We start from the raw sequence: 16,524 nt of genomic DNA, 5'->3' as shown, positions 1-16,524 counted from the left end.
CTGAACAGAGAGGAGTGGGCCGCCTCCACGGGCCCAGAGAATTTAAACGAGTCTTGAGTTTTCAAGGTCCTGAAGTGTGATGACTTCTTTTTCCTTCCCAAAACTTGGGTTGCCACTTCTTTTTCAACTATGACCTTGACATTGGCATAGCAAAGTTTTGGGATTGCTCTCTGGGACCCTGCTACTCTTAGATTTCAGAACTGATCCTGAGTCTCACCTGTTTCTGCCCTCCTGCTAGAGCAAATCAGTCTCTCCATAAGCTGCAAAGGGGGTATTCTGCTTTCACATTTTGCCTAATTCATGGTTAATCACCCTGAGATGTTCACTATCTTACTACAAAAATATGTAGTTACTCATCAAGAGCCATCCAATTTCATTGCCTTATAATTACTTCTTCCTCTGACCTCTCAAATGCCTAAGAGTCTGCACCTGCCAGAGTGTTCTATCCTACTCAAATTCTATCCTTTTGTACAGTAAGGAAAGTCTTTTCTTTTTTTTTAAGATTTTATTTATTTATTTGACAGACAGAGATCACAAGTAGGCAGAGAGGCAGTCAGAGAGAGAGCAGGAAGCAGGCTCCCCGCTGAGCAGAGAGCCCTATGAGGGGCTCAATCCCAGGGCCCTGAGATCATGACCTGAGCCGAAGGCAGAGGCTTAACCCCCTGAGCCACCCAGGTGCCCCAGTAAGGAAAGTCTTAACAACTGCTCCACCACAGAAAGCCAGAGGCCATCCTTGTTCCACTTACCACCAGTGTGTAGGTCCTCACCCATAACCTGCCAGTGGGTAATGGAATTTCAATACTCAGTTCAGGGTCAGCTTTCTTAAGCCAACTCTTTCAAATCAGGTTCACTCGGTGGGGGGGGGGGGGGGGTGTTGGGGTGGGGACGACCCCTGAGACAGAGAATTTCATGGAAGTGACTTATTGGGGAATAGTCTCAGGAACTATCCCTGTAATGGAGCAAAGGGACCAGGATTAGGTAGAGGGGGAAAATGAGAAAATGAACTCAGACACAAGAGTGTGACCTCAGCCAGCTGATTCCACAGGGACCATTGGAGCCAGGACAGCCCTACAGAATTGTCCAAACTGAGGCCAGGGGACTGGGCCTTTGTGTCCTCCGGCTGACCGGTCCTTGGAGACAAGGCTGCCTGCAAGTGGGAACCTAAAGCATGGACCAAAGTTTCCTTTGGCCAAAGACAACCCTTGGAGAGGGATTGAGCTTGAGTTATCAAGAGGCAACACACACTCTAAGCAGGTATGGAAACGCTTCAGTCTTGAGGGAGAGAATGGGGATGGGACACCACATTCCCCACCACGTGGATCATCACCCTTTTTGTAGTTAAAGAGCTCATCACCCATCTGAAAGTCACCTTGAGACCAGAGAAGTAGAGGAAGCCAGCAAAGGCAGCAGATGAATGGCCAGGAAACCTGTGTTCAAGCTCTGTGTTCAAAAGAGGGAGGAGAGGGGATGTTTCAGGAAGGTAGGTGAGGAATACTCAGCTCACTGTCTCTGTCCTAGAACATAGCGTGGGTCACTCGAAGTCAGGATTTCTTTTGTACCTACCCTCCTGGGAGTCTAAGCATACCATGGCACCGTGTCCTATAATAATTGTGATATAATTAATGAGATCAAATATTAACAGTAGTGTCCCCAGATTGAAGGATTTCAGATTATTCTAATGTTCCTAGCCATGTTTTTCTATGCTGTCTGAATTATGAGAAATATATCATTTTAAGAAAATATTTAGATATTCTGTGCAGTTGAGGAAGATCTCAGAGCTCTCTGATGTCACCATGGGAAGAAACTTGAGCCTAAGTGGGGAGAGGATGATGCCCAGTGAGCTAACAGTGATCCTGGGAAAGAGTTCCTTAAAGAATATGCTTCTAAATTTGAAGATAAGATTTGGGTATAATAAGAAATCTGGTGATTGCTTCCCTGGATAGTGGTCAGGTTAACCTTGAAAATTTGACCTTTTGAGAGAATCAAATGACAATATGATGTGGTGGAATGATAAATAGCTTTATGACCAAATTTTATAGGATGATCCCACTAATACTCTTCTAACCAGAAGAAATAGTTTGATATTTACAAAACCCAGGGGGGAAATGGAGGACATTTTAAAGCTGCAGAGAGAATAGAGGACTATATACTAGAGGTCACTGAGCTTGGCATGAGCTTGAAGAAATTCATATCAATTAGCATCTTCATGCACAAGAAGTCCTTATTTTTAGAGGGATATACAATGACCTATAATCCATACAACCTCTTCTACTGTGTAGATTACTCATATTTTTTAGTCAAATATTTGTAAACTTACTTGATTTGTATTTTTATATTTTTATATATATGGCATAAAACTACCTATTTTTTCCTTCCTTCTGCCGGTTTGGGATTTTTGCCCTTTTTCTAGCTCCTTTAGGTGTAAGATTAGGTTGTGTATTTGAGATTTTTCTTGCTTCTTGAGGTAGGCCTGTATTGCTATAAACTTCACTCTTAGAACAGCTTTTGCTCCTTCCCAAAGATTTTGGAGCATTGGGTTTTCATTTTTATTTGTCTCCATGAATTTTTTTTATTTCTTCTTGGATTTCTTGATTGACCCATTCATTGTTTACTAACATATTATTTAACTGCCATGTATTTATGCTCTTTCAATATTTCTTCTTGTGGTCCATTTCTAGTTTCATGGCATGATGTTCAGAAAAGATGCATGATATGACTGCGATCTTTTTGAATTTGTTGAGACTGGTTTTTGTGGCCCAATATGTGATCTATTCTGGTGAAGGTCCCATGTACCCTTGAAAAGAATGTGCATTCTACTGCTTTAGGATGGAACATTATGAATATATGTGTTAAGTCAATCTGGTCAAGTGTGTCATTCAAAGGCACTGTTTCCTTGTGGATTTTCTGTTCTGATGATCTGTCCACTGATGTACGTGTGGTGTTCAAGTCCCCTACTATTATTGTATTACTATCAATTAATTTCTTTATACTTGTTATTAACTGTTTTATGTATTTGGGTGCTACTGTGTTGGGTGCATAAATATTTACAATTGTTATGTCTTCTTGTAGAATTTTCTCCTTAATGATTATATAGTGTCCTTCCTTGTCTCTTATTATAGTCTTTAATTTAACAAGCATTGTTACCCTGGCTTTCATTTCATTTCCATTTACCTGATATATATTTTTCCATCCTTTCTTTCAATCTTTGTGTCTAAAATGAGTCTCTTGTAGGCAGCATATAGATGGGTCTTCTTTTTTATCCATCCTGTATCCCTACGTCTTTTGATTGAAGTATTTAGTCCATTTACATTCAAAGTAATTATTGATAGGTATGTACCTATTGTAATTTTGTTACTTGTTTTATCGTTGTTTCTATAGATTTTTTTTTAATCCTTTCGTGTCTTTCTCTTTTTCCTGGCTGTTTGGCTTTCTTTAGTGATATATGTGGATTTCTTTCTCTTCATACTTTGCATATCTATTACTGGTTTTTGATTTGTGGTTACCGTAAGATTTTTATATAATGAATATATAACAGTCTTCTGTATATAGCAGTCTATATTAAGTTGATGAATACTTAAGTATGAACCCATCCTTTACTCCTCTCCCCTCACCCCACATTTTATGTATATGGTGTCATAATTTACATCCTCTTATTTTGTGAATCCCTTGACTGATTATTATAGATGTATTTATTTTTACTGCTTTCGTGCTTCCTACTATTCTTACTCTTAATTATGGTCTTTCCTTTCCACTCAGAGAGTCCCCTTTAACATTTTCTTTTTTAGATTTTATTTATTTATTTATTTGGCAGAGAAAGACACAGAGAGAGAGGGAACACAAGCAGGGAGAGTGAGAGAGGGAGAAGCAGGCTTCTCACCAAGCAGGAAGCCTGATGCGGGGCTCAATCCCAGGACCCTGGGATCATGACCTGAGCTGAAGGCAGATGCTTAAGAACTGAGCCACTCAGGCACCCCCGCCCCTTAACTGTTTTTATAGGGTTGGTTTAGTGGTATGAATTCCTCTACCTTTTGTTTGTCTGGGAGGCTCATCATCACTCCTTCTATTCTGAGCAATAACCTTGCTGGATAGAATATTCTTGGCTGCAATTTTACATTTAATATGTTATGCTACTCTTTTTGGCCTGAAAAGTTGAAAAATCCACTGATAGACTTATGGGTTTTTGGCTGTATGTAACTGTTTTCTCTGGGCACTTTTAAAATTCTTTCTTTATCACTACTTTTTGCTATTTTAATTACTGTGTGTCTTGGTGTGGACCTCCTTTTGTTGATTTTGTTAAGGGATCTCTGTGCCTCCTGTATCTGAATTTCTATTTCCTTCCCCAGATTAGAGAAATTTTCAGGTATTATTTCTTCAAATAAATTTTCTGTCCCCTTTCTCTTCTTCTTCTGAAATCCCTATCAGGCGAATATTATTACCATGGATAGAGTTACTGAATTTCCTAAATCTATTCTCATTTTGCATAATTACTTTTTCTCTTACCTGCTCAGCTTGATTCTTTTCCATTACTCTGTCCTCCAGGTCGCTGATTTGTTCTTCTGTTTCTAGTCTGCCATTTATTCCACCTAGTGTACTTTAATTTCAATTATTGTGTTCTTCATCTCTAAATGTTGGTTTGTCTTTTTTTTAAATATCTTTGTTAAGGGTCTCACTGATGTTCTCCAGTGTTTTCTCAAATCTAATATCCTGATGACCAGTGCTTTAAATTCTCTATCAGGCATGTTACTTATCTCAGTTTTGTTCAGATCTCTTGCTGTGATTTTGTCCTGTTCTTTCATTTGGAACATATTTCTCTGTCTTCTCATTTTGTCTAACTCTCTGTGTCTGTTTCTATGTGTGAGGAAAGTCAGCTCTTGAATGTAGTGGGCCGAGTGTGCAACTTTAACAAGGTGGAGCTGGTCCTTTGCCAGAAGGAATGTGTCTCCTGTGCCAAGGCGTGTCCAGCTGGTACATCTGAAAAGTGTGCATAGGTGCGGCACACAGTTTTAACAAGGTGTGTGCACAGCCATGGGAGGTGACAGGTCACTGCCACAGAGATCAAGGCCCTGCAAAGTGTGTGATCAGGAAAAGTACTGAAAAGGTTCGCATGGGTCTTCTGGGGGAGGGGAGCTACAGTGAAGGCACTAAGACAACGCAGGGGGAGGGAGTGAGGCACAGTGTAAGCAAATTAGGTAGTGAATGCCGGCTCCCCACTCGTTCTTGCAGGTAGAATTGCTCTGTGATTAATAAATAAGTCTTCATCCCCTATGCACCAGGCATTTTTCAAACTGTTGCTGTTTCTAAGCTGTATCTCTAGGGGCTGTTTGTCATGCTGTCTCTTTAAGGGTAGGGACTGTTTCCAACCACCCTCCAGGCTCTCCCAGACCAGAGCCTACTGATTTTTAAGGTTCCAGGATTTAAGTCCCTCTAGGTGAAAGAACTCTAGAAATTTGGCCTTTTTAGTTTTCAAAGCCACTGCTGTGGGGATTTTTCTTCACCATGTGGGCTCCAAGCTGCGAAGGTCAGTTTCTCTTCCCTATCTGAGACTGCAGCTCCCTCCCTCCTGCTGAGGACCATGGTCTATTTAGCTCCCTGCTGGGACTCTGCCCTTCCTACCCTCTTCAATGTGGCCTCTTCTCTCCATTTAGTTGTGGACTTTGTTCCACCAGTCTTCAGGTCATTTTCTGGGTTATTTATATTGTTGTGGTTGTTATCTAGTTGTATCCATGGGACAAGGTAAGCTTAGGGTCCTATTACTCCACCATTTTCCCTAACTCAGCTATCTAACTCTTTTTTTTTTTAACATTTTATTTATTTATTTGAGAGAGAGAGAGCAAGAGAGAATGAGTGGAAGGAGGAACAGAGGGAGAAGCAAACTCCCTGCTTAGCAAGGAGCCTGATGTGGGACTCAATCCCAGGACCCTGGGATCAGGACATGAGCTGAAGGCAGACACTTAGCCAACTGAGCCATCCAGACGTCCCTCAGCTATCTAACTCTTAATGTCAATCTGTTCATATACTCAGAATGATATTTAAACTGACATTCACTAATCTTGGACACCAATAATTTCTGACTTGGGAGATCTATGTTCATTTTTTAACTTTTTCTTTGCATTTTTTTTTTATTGTCCGATATATGTCCATGAATAACATGAGGACATTTTGTTTGTTTGTTTCCTTCATGTAGAACATGGATTATTATTCTTAGAATTAAAAATTAATGTATTTTAATGAAAATGTAATTCAACTTGGGCTTCAGTGTCAGACAAGGCTAGATTCAAATCCTGGATTTATTACAGCCTGGGTGTGTGACTTCAAGCAAGTCCCCTAGCCTCTCTTAGCCTTCATAGAAAATGGAGATATTCACCTTCAACGGCCATGATTGGGATTTGAGACGGTCTCAAACAGCTAACACAGTGCCTGGCAATAGAAGGTGCTTACCCAACAAATGAGAACCATGTATCATTTCTATTAGTGTAATCCCAGTGTGTTGCTTCTATTTGTATCTTTAAATTTTCCCTACTTGTCTACTTTCAGCAAAGTGCTGTGTCACCAAGAATTTGGTATTAAACAACTATCGTGTCTGTTCCATGTGAGCGAGGCTGCCAGTGGGAGCCCCAGCCTAGTCCCTAGGCTAGGGTACATATGCTCTCTCCTATGTACAACCTAAAATTGTATGGGCTAGTTGCAAACACTATTTCCTAGTTGCAAACACTATTCAACCGAGAGGTGTTTCTGTATCCAGGCCAGCCTACTGCAGAGAACACTGGTGTTTTTGTTTTTTTTTTTGTTTGTTTGTTTTGTTTTTTTTTAAGATTTTATTTATTTGACAGACAGATCACAAGTAGGCAGAGAGGCAGGCAGAGAGAGAGAGGAGGAAGCAGGCTATCCGCAGAGCAGACAGCCCGATGCGGGGCTCGATCCCAGGACCCTGGGACCATGACCCGAGCCGAAGGCAGAGGCTTTAACCCACTGAGCCACCCAGTTTTATGTGTTTTTATTTTTGGTAAAGGTTGGTTTGAATGAGCACACTTGTTATTCTGTTCTTCTGAGGTTATGACTTGCTGTTAGTAGTGTTGCAAGTATGACTTGCATGTGGTAGTGTTACTGTGACGTTCCATGGATCGTAAACAATTGTAAACTGTATTTGTAAACAATTAAAAGCTTCCTTTGGCGGCTTCAGTAGGAGCTGGATGGAGCCTAGTCTAGTCTCAGACCAAGCAGAGCAGGGCTCATTTGTCCCCTGTGTGCCCTACTTCCTCAATTCTAGCTTGCAGAGGGCGTTACTTCCCAATACAACACCACCCAGATCTTTAACCTTATGTTGTCCTTGGAATGATCTTTACAGAAAAGAAAGTTCTAGTGCTTAAACAGTCTGGGTTATATACCCACATGGTTTTCTTTTCCACACTGATTTTTCACCCTTTCTTCCTTGTGCAGCTAGGCTCTCATGGAGACCAAAAGCATCCGTACTTTTTATAGGGCTGAGACCTGAAAGGCATCACCTAGCAAAATTTTCTGTCCCACAGTGCATCACAATACCCTTTGAATTTTCTATCCCACAGCGCATCACAATACCCTTTGAATGATGTAAAAGGATCAAGTCCTAAAACTCTGCAGTGTGCCTTTGCAGGATACCCAGCACCAGGAGGCAGCTGAAATAACCGCTGTCCTCAGAAGACTGCCTTTAAGAACAAAGAGGGTTCTACGCACTGCAGCCCAAGCAGGTAACACCGGTCTGGTCATTACCACCCAAACGTCTCTCCTCTCACTTAGTGGTTGCATTACTAAATAGCTGCTTGAATTTTGGATGTTCTGGAGATAACAGCTCACAATTAAAGAAACTCTGTGGCAAAGCATTTTGAAAAGCCAAGAAATCTTTCAGAAAGGGAATATGCATACCTCTCAGCTTCAAATTATTGAGCAGATCTAGCTCATTTTTTTTTCTTAGAAATGAGGTCTTTTGGGGTCCCTGGGTGGCTCAGTCGGTTAAGCATCTGAACACTCTGGAACCCAGAGAAGAGGGCTCCTAGCGATGGCACTAGGGGGTGGATATCCCCAGGGGCCTAACTTCCCCCAATGCCTTGCTTACCTGTTCCACACCTCCAAGGTAAGGAGGCCCCCAGGACTCTGGGGTTATGAAGTACATCCAGAAAACCAATGGTTGTGGCTTTTATACCAGTTTAAATGCCTCTCCCTATTTCTTGACCTTTCCCCAAATTACCAATAAATAACAGACTCTTGGGACCCTGTCAAATAGCCTGCCTCTTCCCCTTCTTTGGACAGATTAATTTAATGATAAAACTTGCTAGTTATTTAATTGAGGTTCACAAGCTGACTATCCTTACCAGGCAGTTACTACTGATCCCACTCACTACCATACTGGGAGGCCCTAACCTCCCACTTAACAAATAATATTTTTAGCTCTTTTGTAACCATAAAAATTGATGCCAACTTAAAATTTTAAACCTCAGAAAGCCCATCTCCATGAGGAAAGCGTATCACATGCTTCATATCAGGGAAAATGTTCAGGTGTGACATCTGTTCTTGGAGCCTTTTCCTTTAAAATTCTGACAGAGGGGGTTGGGAGTGGGCGTGGGGACACGGCCATTCAACTACCAGGAAGGTAACTTGTCAAGGATTCTGTTTCAGCAGCTACTGAGCTTTGGTTGCATATCAGCTTGTGCAACACTGTGATTAATATCTGACTTCAATTCTTCCACCAGGTCAGTAACATAAGAGCAGGACCACATGTCTCTTGTTAAATGCTTTTTCCCTCATGCCTGGTGCAGTGCCAAGCAAAGGTAGTTGATCAATCAGTATCTGTTGAGTGAATCAATGAATCAGTGGCGCTGTAGCAGAAGGAGAAGGGTCTTGGAGTCAGATTTGTGGGTTGTTGCTGGGTTACTGGCTGTGTAACCTTCAACATGAAATTTAACATCTTCTAGATATTCAGGTTACGATCAGGACTCCTGTGGGGACTGAGTGAAGTAGTGTACGTGCCAACAGTTGGGGAGATAACGAGCATTCCCTCAGAATGAGGTCTCTTCCATCCCTTTTCAACAGAGGGTGGTTGATCTTTTTCAAAATTGTTTTGGCTACTTTAGTTCCCTGGCATTTCCAAATAAACTTTATAATAAACTGGTCTATATCTACAAAAACTCCTGCTGGGAAGTTTGACCACATAAACCAGATCTGTGTGGAGAGATTGTCATCTTTGTGCTGTTAAGTCTCCCAAACCATGACCATAGTGTATCTCTCAGATCATCTTTGATTTCTTCCATCAACATTTTTCAGCCTTCAGCATCCGGCATCTGTACACGTCTTGTTAGATTGGTGAATGATATTTCTCTCTCTTTTTAGCTACTGTAAATATTTGTGGTTTTTAAAAAAAATTTAGTTATTTATCTGAGAGAGAGAAATTGGGGTGATTGGGAGGACCAGAAGGAAAGGGACAAGCAGACTCTGTGTTACGTGAGGAGCCCGATCTGGGGTTCAGTCTCATGATGCTGAGATCACGACCTGAGCCTAAACCAAGAGTAGAACATTCAACTGACTGAGCCACCCAGGTGCCCCAATAATTGCCTTTTAAATTTTGGTTCCAATTCCTTATTTACAGTATAGAAATGTAGGGCAGCTGGATGGCTCAGTTGGTTTAGGATCTTTGGCTCAGATCATGATCCCAGGGTCCTGGGTTTGAGCCCCTCTTCAGCAGGAAGCCTGCTTCTCCCTCTCCCTGCCCTCAACTCATGCTCTCTCTCTCTCTCTCAAATAAATAAATAAAATCTTTTTAAAAAGTAAAGCATAGAAATGCAGTTATATGTGTTGATCTTGTATCCTATGATCTTGTTAAAAACAGTTATTAGTTTTAAGAGTTTGTTTGTAGGCTCCTGGGGATTTTCTAAGAGTTTGTAGGCTTCTTGGGATTTTCTACATAGACAATTATATCATTTGTAAATAGGGACAGTTTTCTTCCTTTCCATCTATATGCCTTATATTTCCCATCCCAGCCTTATTGCTGTGTGTAGGAATGGTGAGAGAGACATTCTTGCTTTGTTGCTGATTTTTAGGAAGAAATCAGTCTTTCACTATTAAGTATGATGTTAGCTATACTTTTCTATAGATATTTCTTACTAGGTTGAAAAAGTTCCCTCATGGCTGGCTGAGAAATTTTACCATAAATTTTTATCACAGGTTTTTAATCAGATTTTTGACTGTTATTCTATTTTACAGAATTCTGATGTGATCCATGAAATATTCTATAATTCCCAAAAGTTGCTGAGAAAGTTGACAAGATAAATCTTTTTTTAAAAGATTTTTTAAAATTTATTTGACACAGAGAGAGAGATCATAAGTAGGCAAAGAGGCAGGCAGAAAGAGGGGGGGAAGCAGGCTCAATCCCAGGACGCTGAGATCATGACCTGAGCCGAAGGCAGAAGCTTAACCCACTGAGTCACCCAGGTGCCCCGACAAGATAAATCTCATATCTTTGTTTCTGAAGTCAGTATCTTGACTATTAAGACTGAGGAAGTTTCTTGCAATGTACATCTCGTACTCATTTACCTTAGTTCAATTGCTTCTTTTCAGTTGTACTTTTGGCTAAGATCAAGTGTGTTACCTTAGTTCACCTTCTGAACTTCAGCATAATAAAAAATTCTATTATTAAACTTTAATTTCTGTGTCCTGGGAGTCTAACCATAATGGTTTATGGGCCAATGTTAATTAATTGGAAGTGGTTAAAATTCTCCTAAATAAGAGCTATGAGAATTTAATTTAAAATTAAATTTTAATTTAATTAAAATTTCTCTCATTCTTATAAATGTTTATCTCATTCTTATAAATGTACCTCAAGAAATAAATTCCATAGAATCAAATATAGTTATGCCAGCATGACCAAAATGTCCAACATTACAGCTGGGTTTCATAAATGATGGTATATTCAGTTACTCAATAAACATTTATGAAATGTCCACCATATGTCAGTTATTATCTTTGGCCCTAGGGATACAGCTGTGAGAACAAAAGACACTTTCCTGCCCTCTTGGAGCTTACTTTCCAGTGGGGGGACAGACATAAATAAGGTACATAAGTAAACATGCAGTATGGCAGATACTGATGAGTGTTTTGGAAACAAAGCATAGAGCATGGATAAGAAGTTCGGGCATGGGAGTGGAATGGGGTACTAGTTTAAATAAAGTGAAAGGTGGACCTCACCAACCAATATAAAGGAACATTAAATATTAGAATCAAGTACACTCTGTAGCAACTTGGTAAACTTTTCATATCTTATCCAAAAAAAGGATATAAAGTAGGATGTTTGCTGGGGTCAAGAATTTAAGTATTTGCATATATATATATGATATAAAAAAATGAAAACAGTTGTTTGTGGATAATTTTAATATTATTTTACAGCATTATTTACTCTGAGCATAATTATGTTTTCAATTTAAAACAAGAAAAACATTTGGGTGCTTGAATGGCTCAGTTGGTTAAGCATCTGACTCTTGGTTTCTGCTTGGGTCATGATTTCAGGGTCATGAGGCTGAGCCCTGGGCCAGGCTCCACGCTAAGCAGAGAGTTTTCCTAAGAGTCTCTCCTGCTGCCCCTCCCCCTCTCTCAAATAATTACATCTTAAAAAAAAAAAAAAAATGAGAAAAGTCTGTAAGGTTCCCTAAGGCTAATTTGAAGTCGAATGAAATGTGTGAGGAGGATACAGAGAGAACTCACGTTTGCTCTGGAAAAATTTTATTTGGGGTACAGCTGAGAAAGAAGCTTCTACTGAGGCGACTAATTAAAATTGCATAGATTTTTACGTTACGTTGTTCAGGGTGCCGAGAACAGTGGTTGTGCAGGGTTGGCTGTGAGCATGGAAATGATGGCAAGTTTAACACGTGTTCATAATTATCTCATTCAGCTTTGGCATGCAAACCTATTTTTTAAGATTGACTAAAATGAAATGTACTGACATGTCTTCCTGCAGACGACATTTTCCTCTGCGCTCAAGAGATGACAACTAATCACACAAGATGTGACTTGGTATCTATGTGGTAGCCCAGTTCCCTAAAGATGCAGAAAGACAGGTTACAGCCATTGCCAGACAACGTCTTCCGATGGTTCTGGGAGCTTATGCTTAGACTCCATGTGGGCTGTTCATGTGTTCCTCTGAAAATGTTTTTGTGGCATGGCCAAAGCATGGCAGCCCGGGCCTGGCTTATTCCCTCTGGTGTTGATTCAGAATTTCTAGGCACTGAGCAATCACTCTATCATGAATGGCAGACGCAGTGTTGTCCTCATGAGGCACAAATGTCCCGAATATCTTGCATTCTTCTCTCCAGCATGTCACTTCTCATGAAGGAAAATCCCAGCAGTCACAAAGCTTTCCAAGTTTAGACAGGAGCTCGATGGTATTTACTCAAATTTTCTCTTCTGTCCTTTCTTCCCTTTTTATTTTTTTCCTAATAATCACACAAGTGCCAAAAGAAAAAAAGATTATATAATGAACAGGTCCCATTGGGGAGCCAAATAGTCCGTGACAATGTAATCCGGCTTGAAAATGTTCAAGTTGCTTGAAAAACACACTCAGGGGTGACAGGACGCAGCTAGCTGCCCTGTGGGTGATACGTTGACTGGTGTTGACTAGAGTAGGGGAGAGGGAGGCCCCATACACTGTTTTCTCTCCCAGGGAAACCTGTCTCCCTTCCGGTTACTGCCTCCTGGGGGCTGTCCCAGTTTTGTTTGGCTGGTGCTCGGGGTGTCCTGGGGTTGTTCAATATAGCTTAAGAATGCTCTCAAGATAACTGTCCCTGGAACCGAATGGGTTCCCATCCTGCTTCCTCAGTGACCTTGTACAAGTCACTCTACTCAATCCTTCAGGTTTCTTGTCAGTAAAGTAGTGGGACCACTTCAGGGTTTCTGGAAGGCTCTGAGAAGTTAGTTAATTCATGTCACCTGACACATAATGTAAGCCTGTAGGTAGAAACTCAAATTTCTGTTTTCTCAAAGTTGTTGTTTTGGTTACAGAACACACACACACGTTATTGCTCACTTAACCCTCCAGAGAGGTATTGTAATCATCAACATAGGGAGCGAGGGGCCACCGTCTGTTCGGGCTGCCATAACAAATTACTGTAGAATGGGTGGTTTCTAAACATCAGAACTTTATTTCTCACAATTCTGGAGGCCGAAAGTCCAAGTTCAAAGCACCAGTGTGGTCAGGTTCTGGTGAGAGCCCTCTGCTGGGCTGCAGGCTGCCAACTTTCTGTTAGCTCCCCACATGACAGGAAGAGGGCGGAGCTCTCCGGGGTCTCTTTCATAAGAGCACTAGCTCTGTTCATGGGGGCTCCACCCCCAATACTTCCCAAGGGCTCCTCCCTCAAGTACCACTGCTTTGGGTTCAGGGTATGATGTGTGAATGTGAGGGGCCCAAGGGTAGGGTGTGGGTCTCCTTTCAGTGTTCTCCTGCTACACTGTTCTTCGCCATGTTCATGCAAATAGAGGCCCAGCTGTCTCTATATACATACAATATGAACACAGTACAAAATTTATAAGGTGCACAAAAGGTAAACCATAAAAGAGTAAGGCTTTGTCCCTCCTCTGTCCACCAGGCATTCCCTTTGTTTCCCCAGTCTTGACTTTTTCTCAAGTGAATATTTATTTTTTTAATGAATGAATTAATTTTTTATTATGTTATTCACCATGCAGTGCATCCTTAGTTTTTGATGTAGTGTTTCATGATACATTGTGTGTAAACCCGGTGCTCCATGCAATCTCCTCCTCTGACTCCCCCCCTTCATTTTCCCCTTCCTTCTCCTAATGTCCTCCATGCTATTCCTTATGTTCCACAAGTAAGTGAAACCATATGATAATTGACTTTCTCTGCTTGACTTTATTCACTTAGCATAACTCCTCCAGTTTTGTCCATGTTGATAAAAATGTTGGTTATCATCCTTTCTGATAGCTGAGTAATATTCCATTGTGTATATGGACCACATCTTCTTTATCCATTCATCTGTTGAAGGGCATCTCGACTCCTTCCACAGTTTGGCTATTGTGAACATTGCTGCTATGAACATGGGGTGCATATGGCCCTTGTTTTCACTACATCTGTATCTTTGGGGTAAATGCCCAGTAGTGCAATTGGTGGGTCATAGTGTAGCTCTATTTTTAACTTTTTGAGGAACCTCTACACTGTTTTCCAAAGTGGCTGTATCAACTTGCATTCCCACCAAGAGTGTAAGAAGGTTCCTTTTTCCCCACAACCTCTCCAACATTTATTGTTTCTCGCCTTGGCAATTTTTGCTATTCTAACTGGTGTAAGGTGGTATCTCAGTGTGGTTTTGATTTGAATTTCCCTGATGGATAATGGTGATGAACATTTTTTCATGTGTCTGTTAGCCATTTGTACATCTTCTCTGGAGAAGTGTCCGTTCATGTCTTCTGCCCATTTTTTTTACTTATTTGTTTTTTGGGTGTTGAGTTTAAGAAGTTCTTTATAGGTCTTGGATATCAGCCCTTTATCTGTAGTGTCATTTGCAAATATCTTCTCCCATTCTGTGGGTTGCCTCTTTGTTTTGTTGACTGTTTCCTTTGCTGTGCAGAAGTTTTTTATTTTGATTAAGTCCCTGAAGTTCATTTGCGCTTTTGTTTCCCTTGCCTTTGGAGACATGTCTGGAAAGAATTTGCTGTGGCTGGGGTTGAAGATGTTACGGCCTATGTTCTCCTCTAGGATTTTGATGGATTCTTGTCTCACATTGAAGTCTTTCATCCATTTAGAGTTTATCTTTGTGAATGGTGTAAGAGAATGATCAAGTTTCATTCTTCTGTGTATAGCTGTCAAATTTTCCCAGCAGCATTTGTTGAAGAAACTATGGTTTTTTTCCATTGGACATTTTTCCCTGCTTTATCAAAGACTACTTGACCATAGAGTTGAAGGTCCATATATTGGCTCTCTACTCTATTCCACTGGTCTATGCGTCTGTTTTTGTGCCAGTACCATGCTGCCTTGGTGATCACAGCTTTTTAATATATCTTGAAATCAGGCAACGTGATGCCCCCAGCTTTGTTATTCTTTTTCAACATTTCCTTGGTGATTTAGGGTCTTTTCTGGTTCCATACAAATTTTAAGATTGTTTGTTCCAGTATTTTGAAAAATGCCATCAGTATTTTGTTTGGAATGGCGTTGAAAGTATAGATTGTTCTGGGCAGCATAGACATTTTAACGATGTTTATTCTTCTGATCCATGAGCATGGGATGTTTCCATCTTTTTGTCTCTCCTTAAGTTTCTTTTGTAAGTGTTCTGTAGTTTCTAGAGTATAGATCCTTCATCTCTTTGTTTAGCTTTATTCCAAGGTATCTTATGGTTTTGGGTGCTGTTGTAAATGGAATCAATTCTCTAATTTCTCCTTCTACAGTTAAACATTTGTTCGTGTATAGGAAAGTACCTGATTTCTGTGCATTGATTTTATATCCTGTCACATTTCAAATGACTATTTAGATGGAGTAGTCTTCTGCGGCAAGTCTTCTTCTCCAGTAGGTGACCAATGCAATATGAATTTGAGCCTAGAAACAATATGTATTGTACGTCCACATCTGAGAAACACAAAAAGGTTGATGTAGAGGATGAGCCACTTACAAAATCACTGAAGGGACAATGAGAAGCAAACTCTGGGGAAGGTCTTCGAGAAGCTTCTAGAACGCCTCCACAAAACTGACCCATCGTGGGAGCGGCTGCCTGGGCCCTACGCAGGTGGGCCAAAGCCACCACCACTGCCACTGCAGCGGTCACTCCACACTCCCAAAGATGGACAGCAGGGTTCAGCCACTGCCTTCAATGCACTTGCCTCTTGACACCCAGTGCTGGAGAAACTCACCATACCACAGCTTCCCAGCCTTGCCTGCCAGTGGAAAAGTTCCAAGCAGCAGTCAGTGGCCTCGGTCTTGTTTCCCCCTACTGAGTCTCAGTCCGGTCTGTGGGGTGGGAGGAGTCTAATTCCTATCCACAGCTCTAGGTGCCAGGAATTCTGGGTGTGAAATGCAGAGCCTGCAAGCTTATGTAGTAGGAAGGCACCCTAAGCAGGGTGAGAACCAGCTCAGTGGTTTCTGGTTTTATTTTACATTTTTTTTCAAAGATTTATTTACTATTTTAGAGAGAACAAGGGGAGGGGCAGAGGGAGAGGTAGACAAGCAGACTTCCCACTGGGCGAGGAGCCTGATGTGGGGCTCAGTTTCATGACCCTGAGAACATGACCTGAGACAAAATCAAGTGTCGGACCCTTAACCATCTGAGCCACCCCAAGTACCCCAGTAGTTTCTACCTTTTTTTTTTTAAGCATATCTGTATGTATTGGCTTACGCTTTCCACTTTTTTTTTTTTTGTCCTTTTTTGGCAAAAGCCATGGTTAGTCTATCCACTCCTCAGTTTTCTTACTGTTATTTCTTTCAAGACAGACTTGGTGGCACTAGACAGCTCCTCCGTGGAAATGGACGGTGTGGAGAGTGTGTTCACACAATATGAAATGTAGTATGTA

Source organism: Meles meles, chromosome 17 (assembly GCF_922984935.1).
Source record: "Meles meles chromosome 17, mMelMel3.1 paternal haplotype, whole genome shotgun sequence".
NCBI classification, from domain to species: Eukaryota; Metazoa; Chordata; class Mammalia; order Carnivora; family Mustelidae; genus Meles; species Meles meles.
This window is presented reverse-complemented; position numbering follows the sequence as displayed.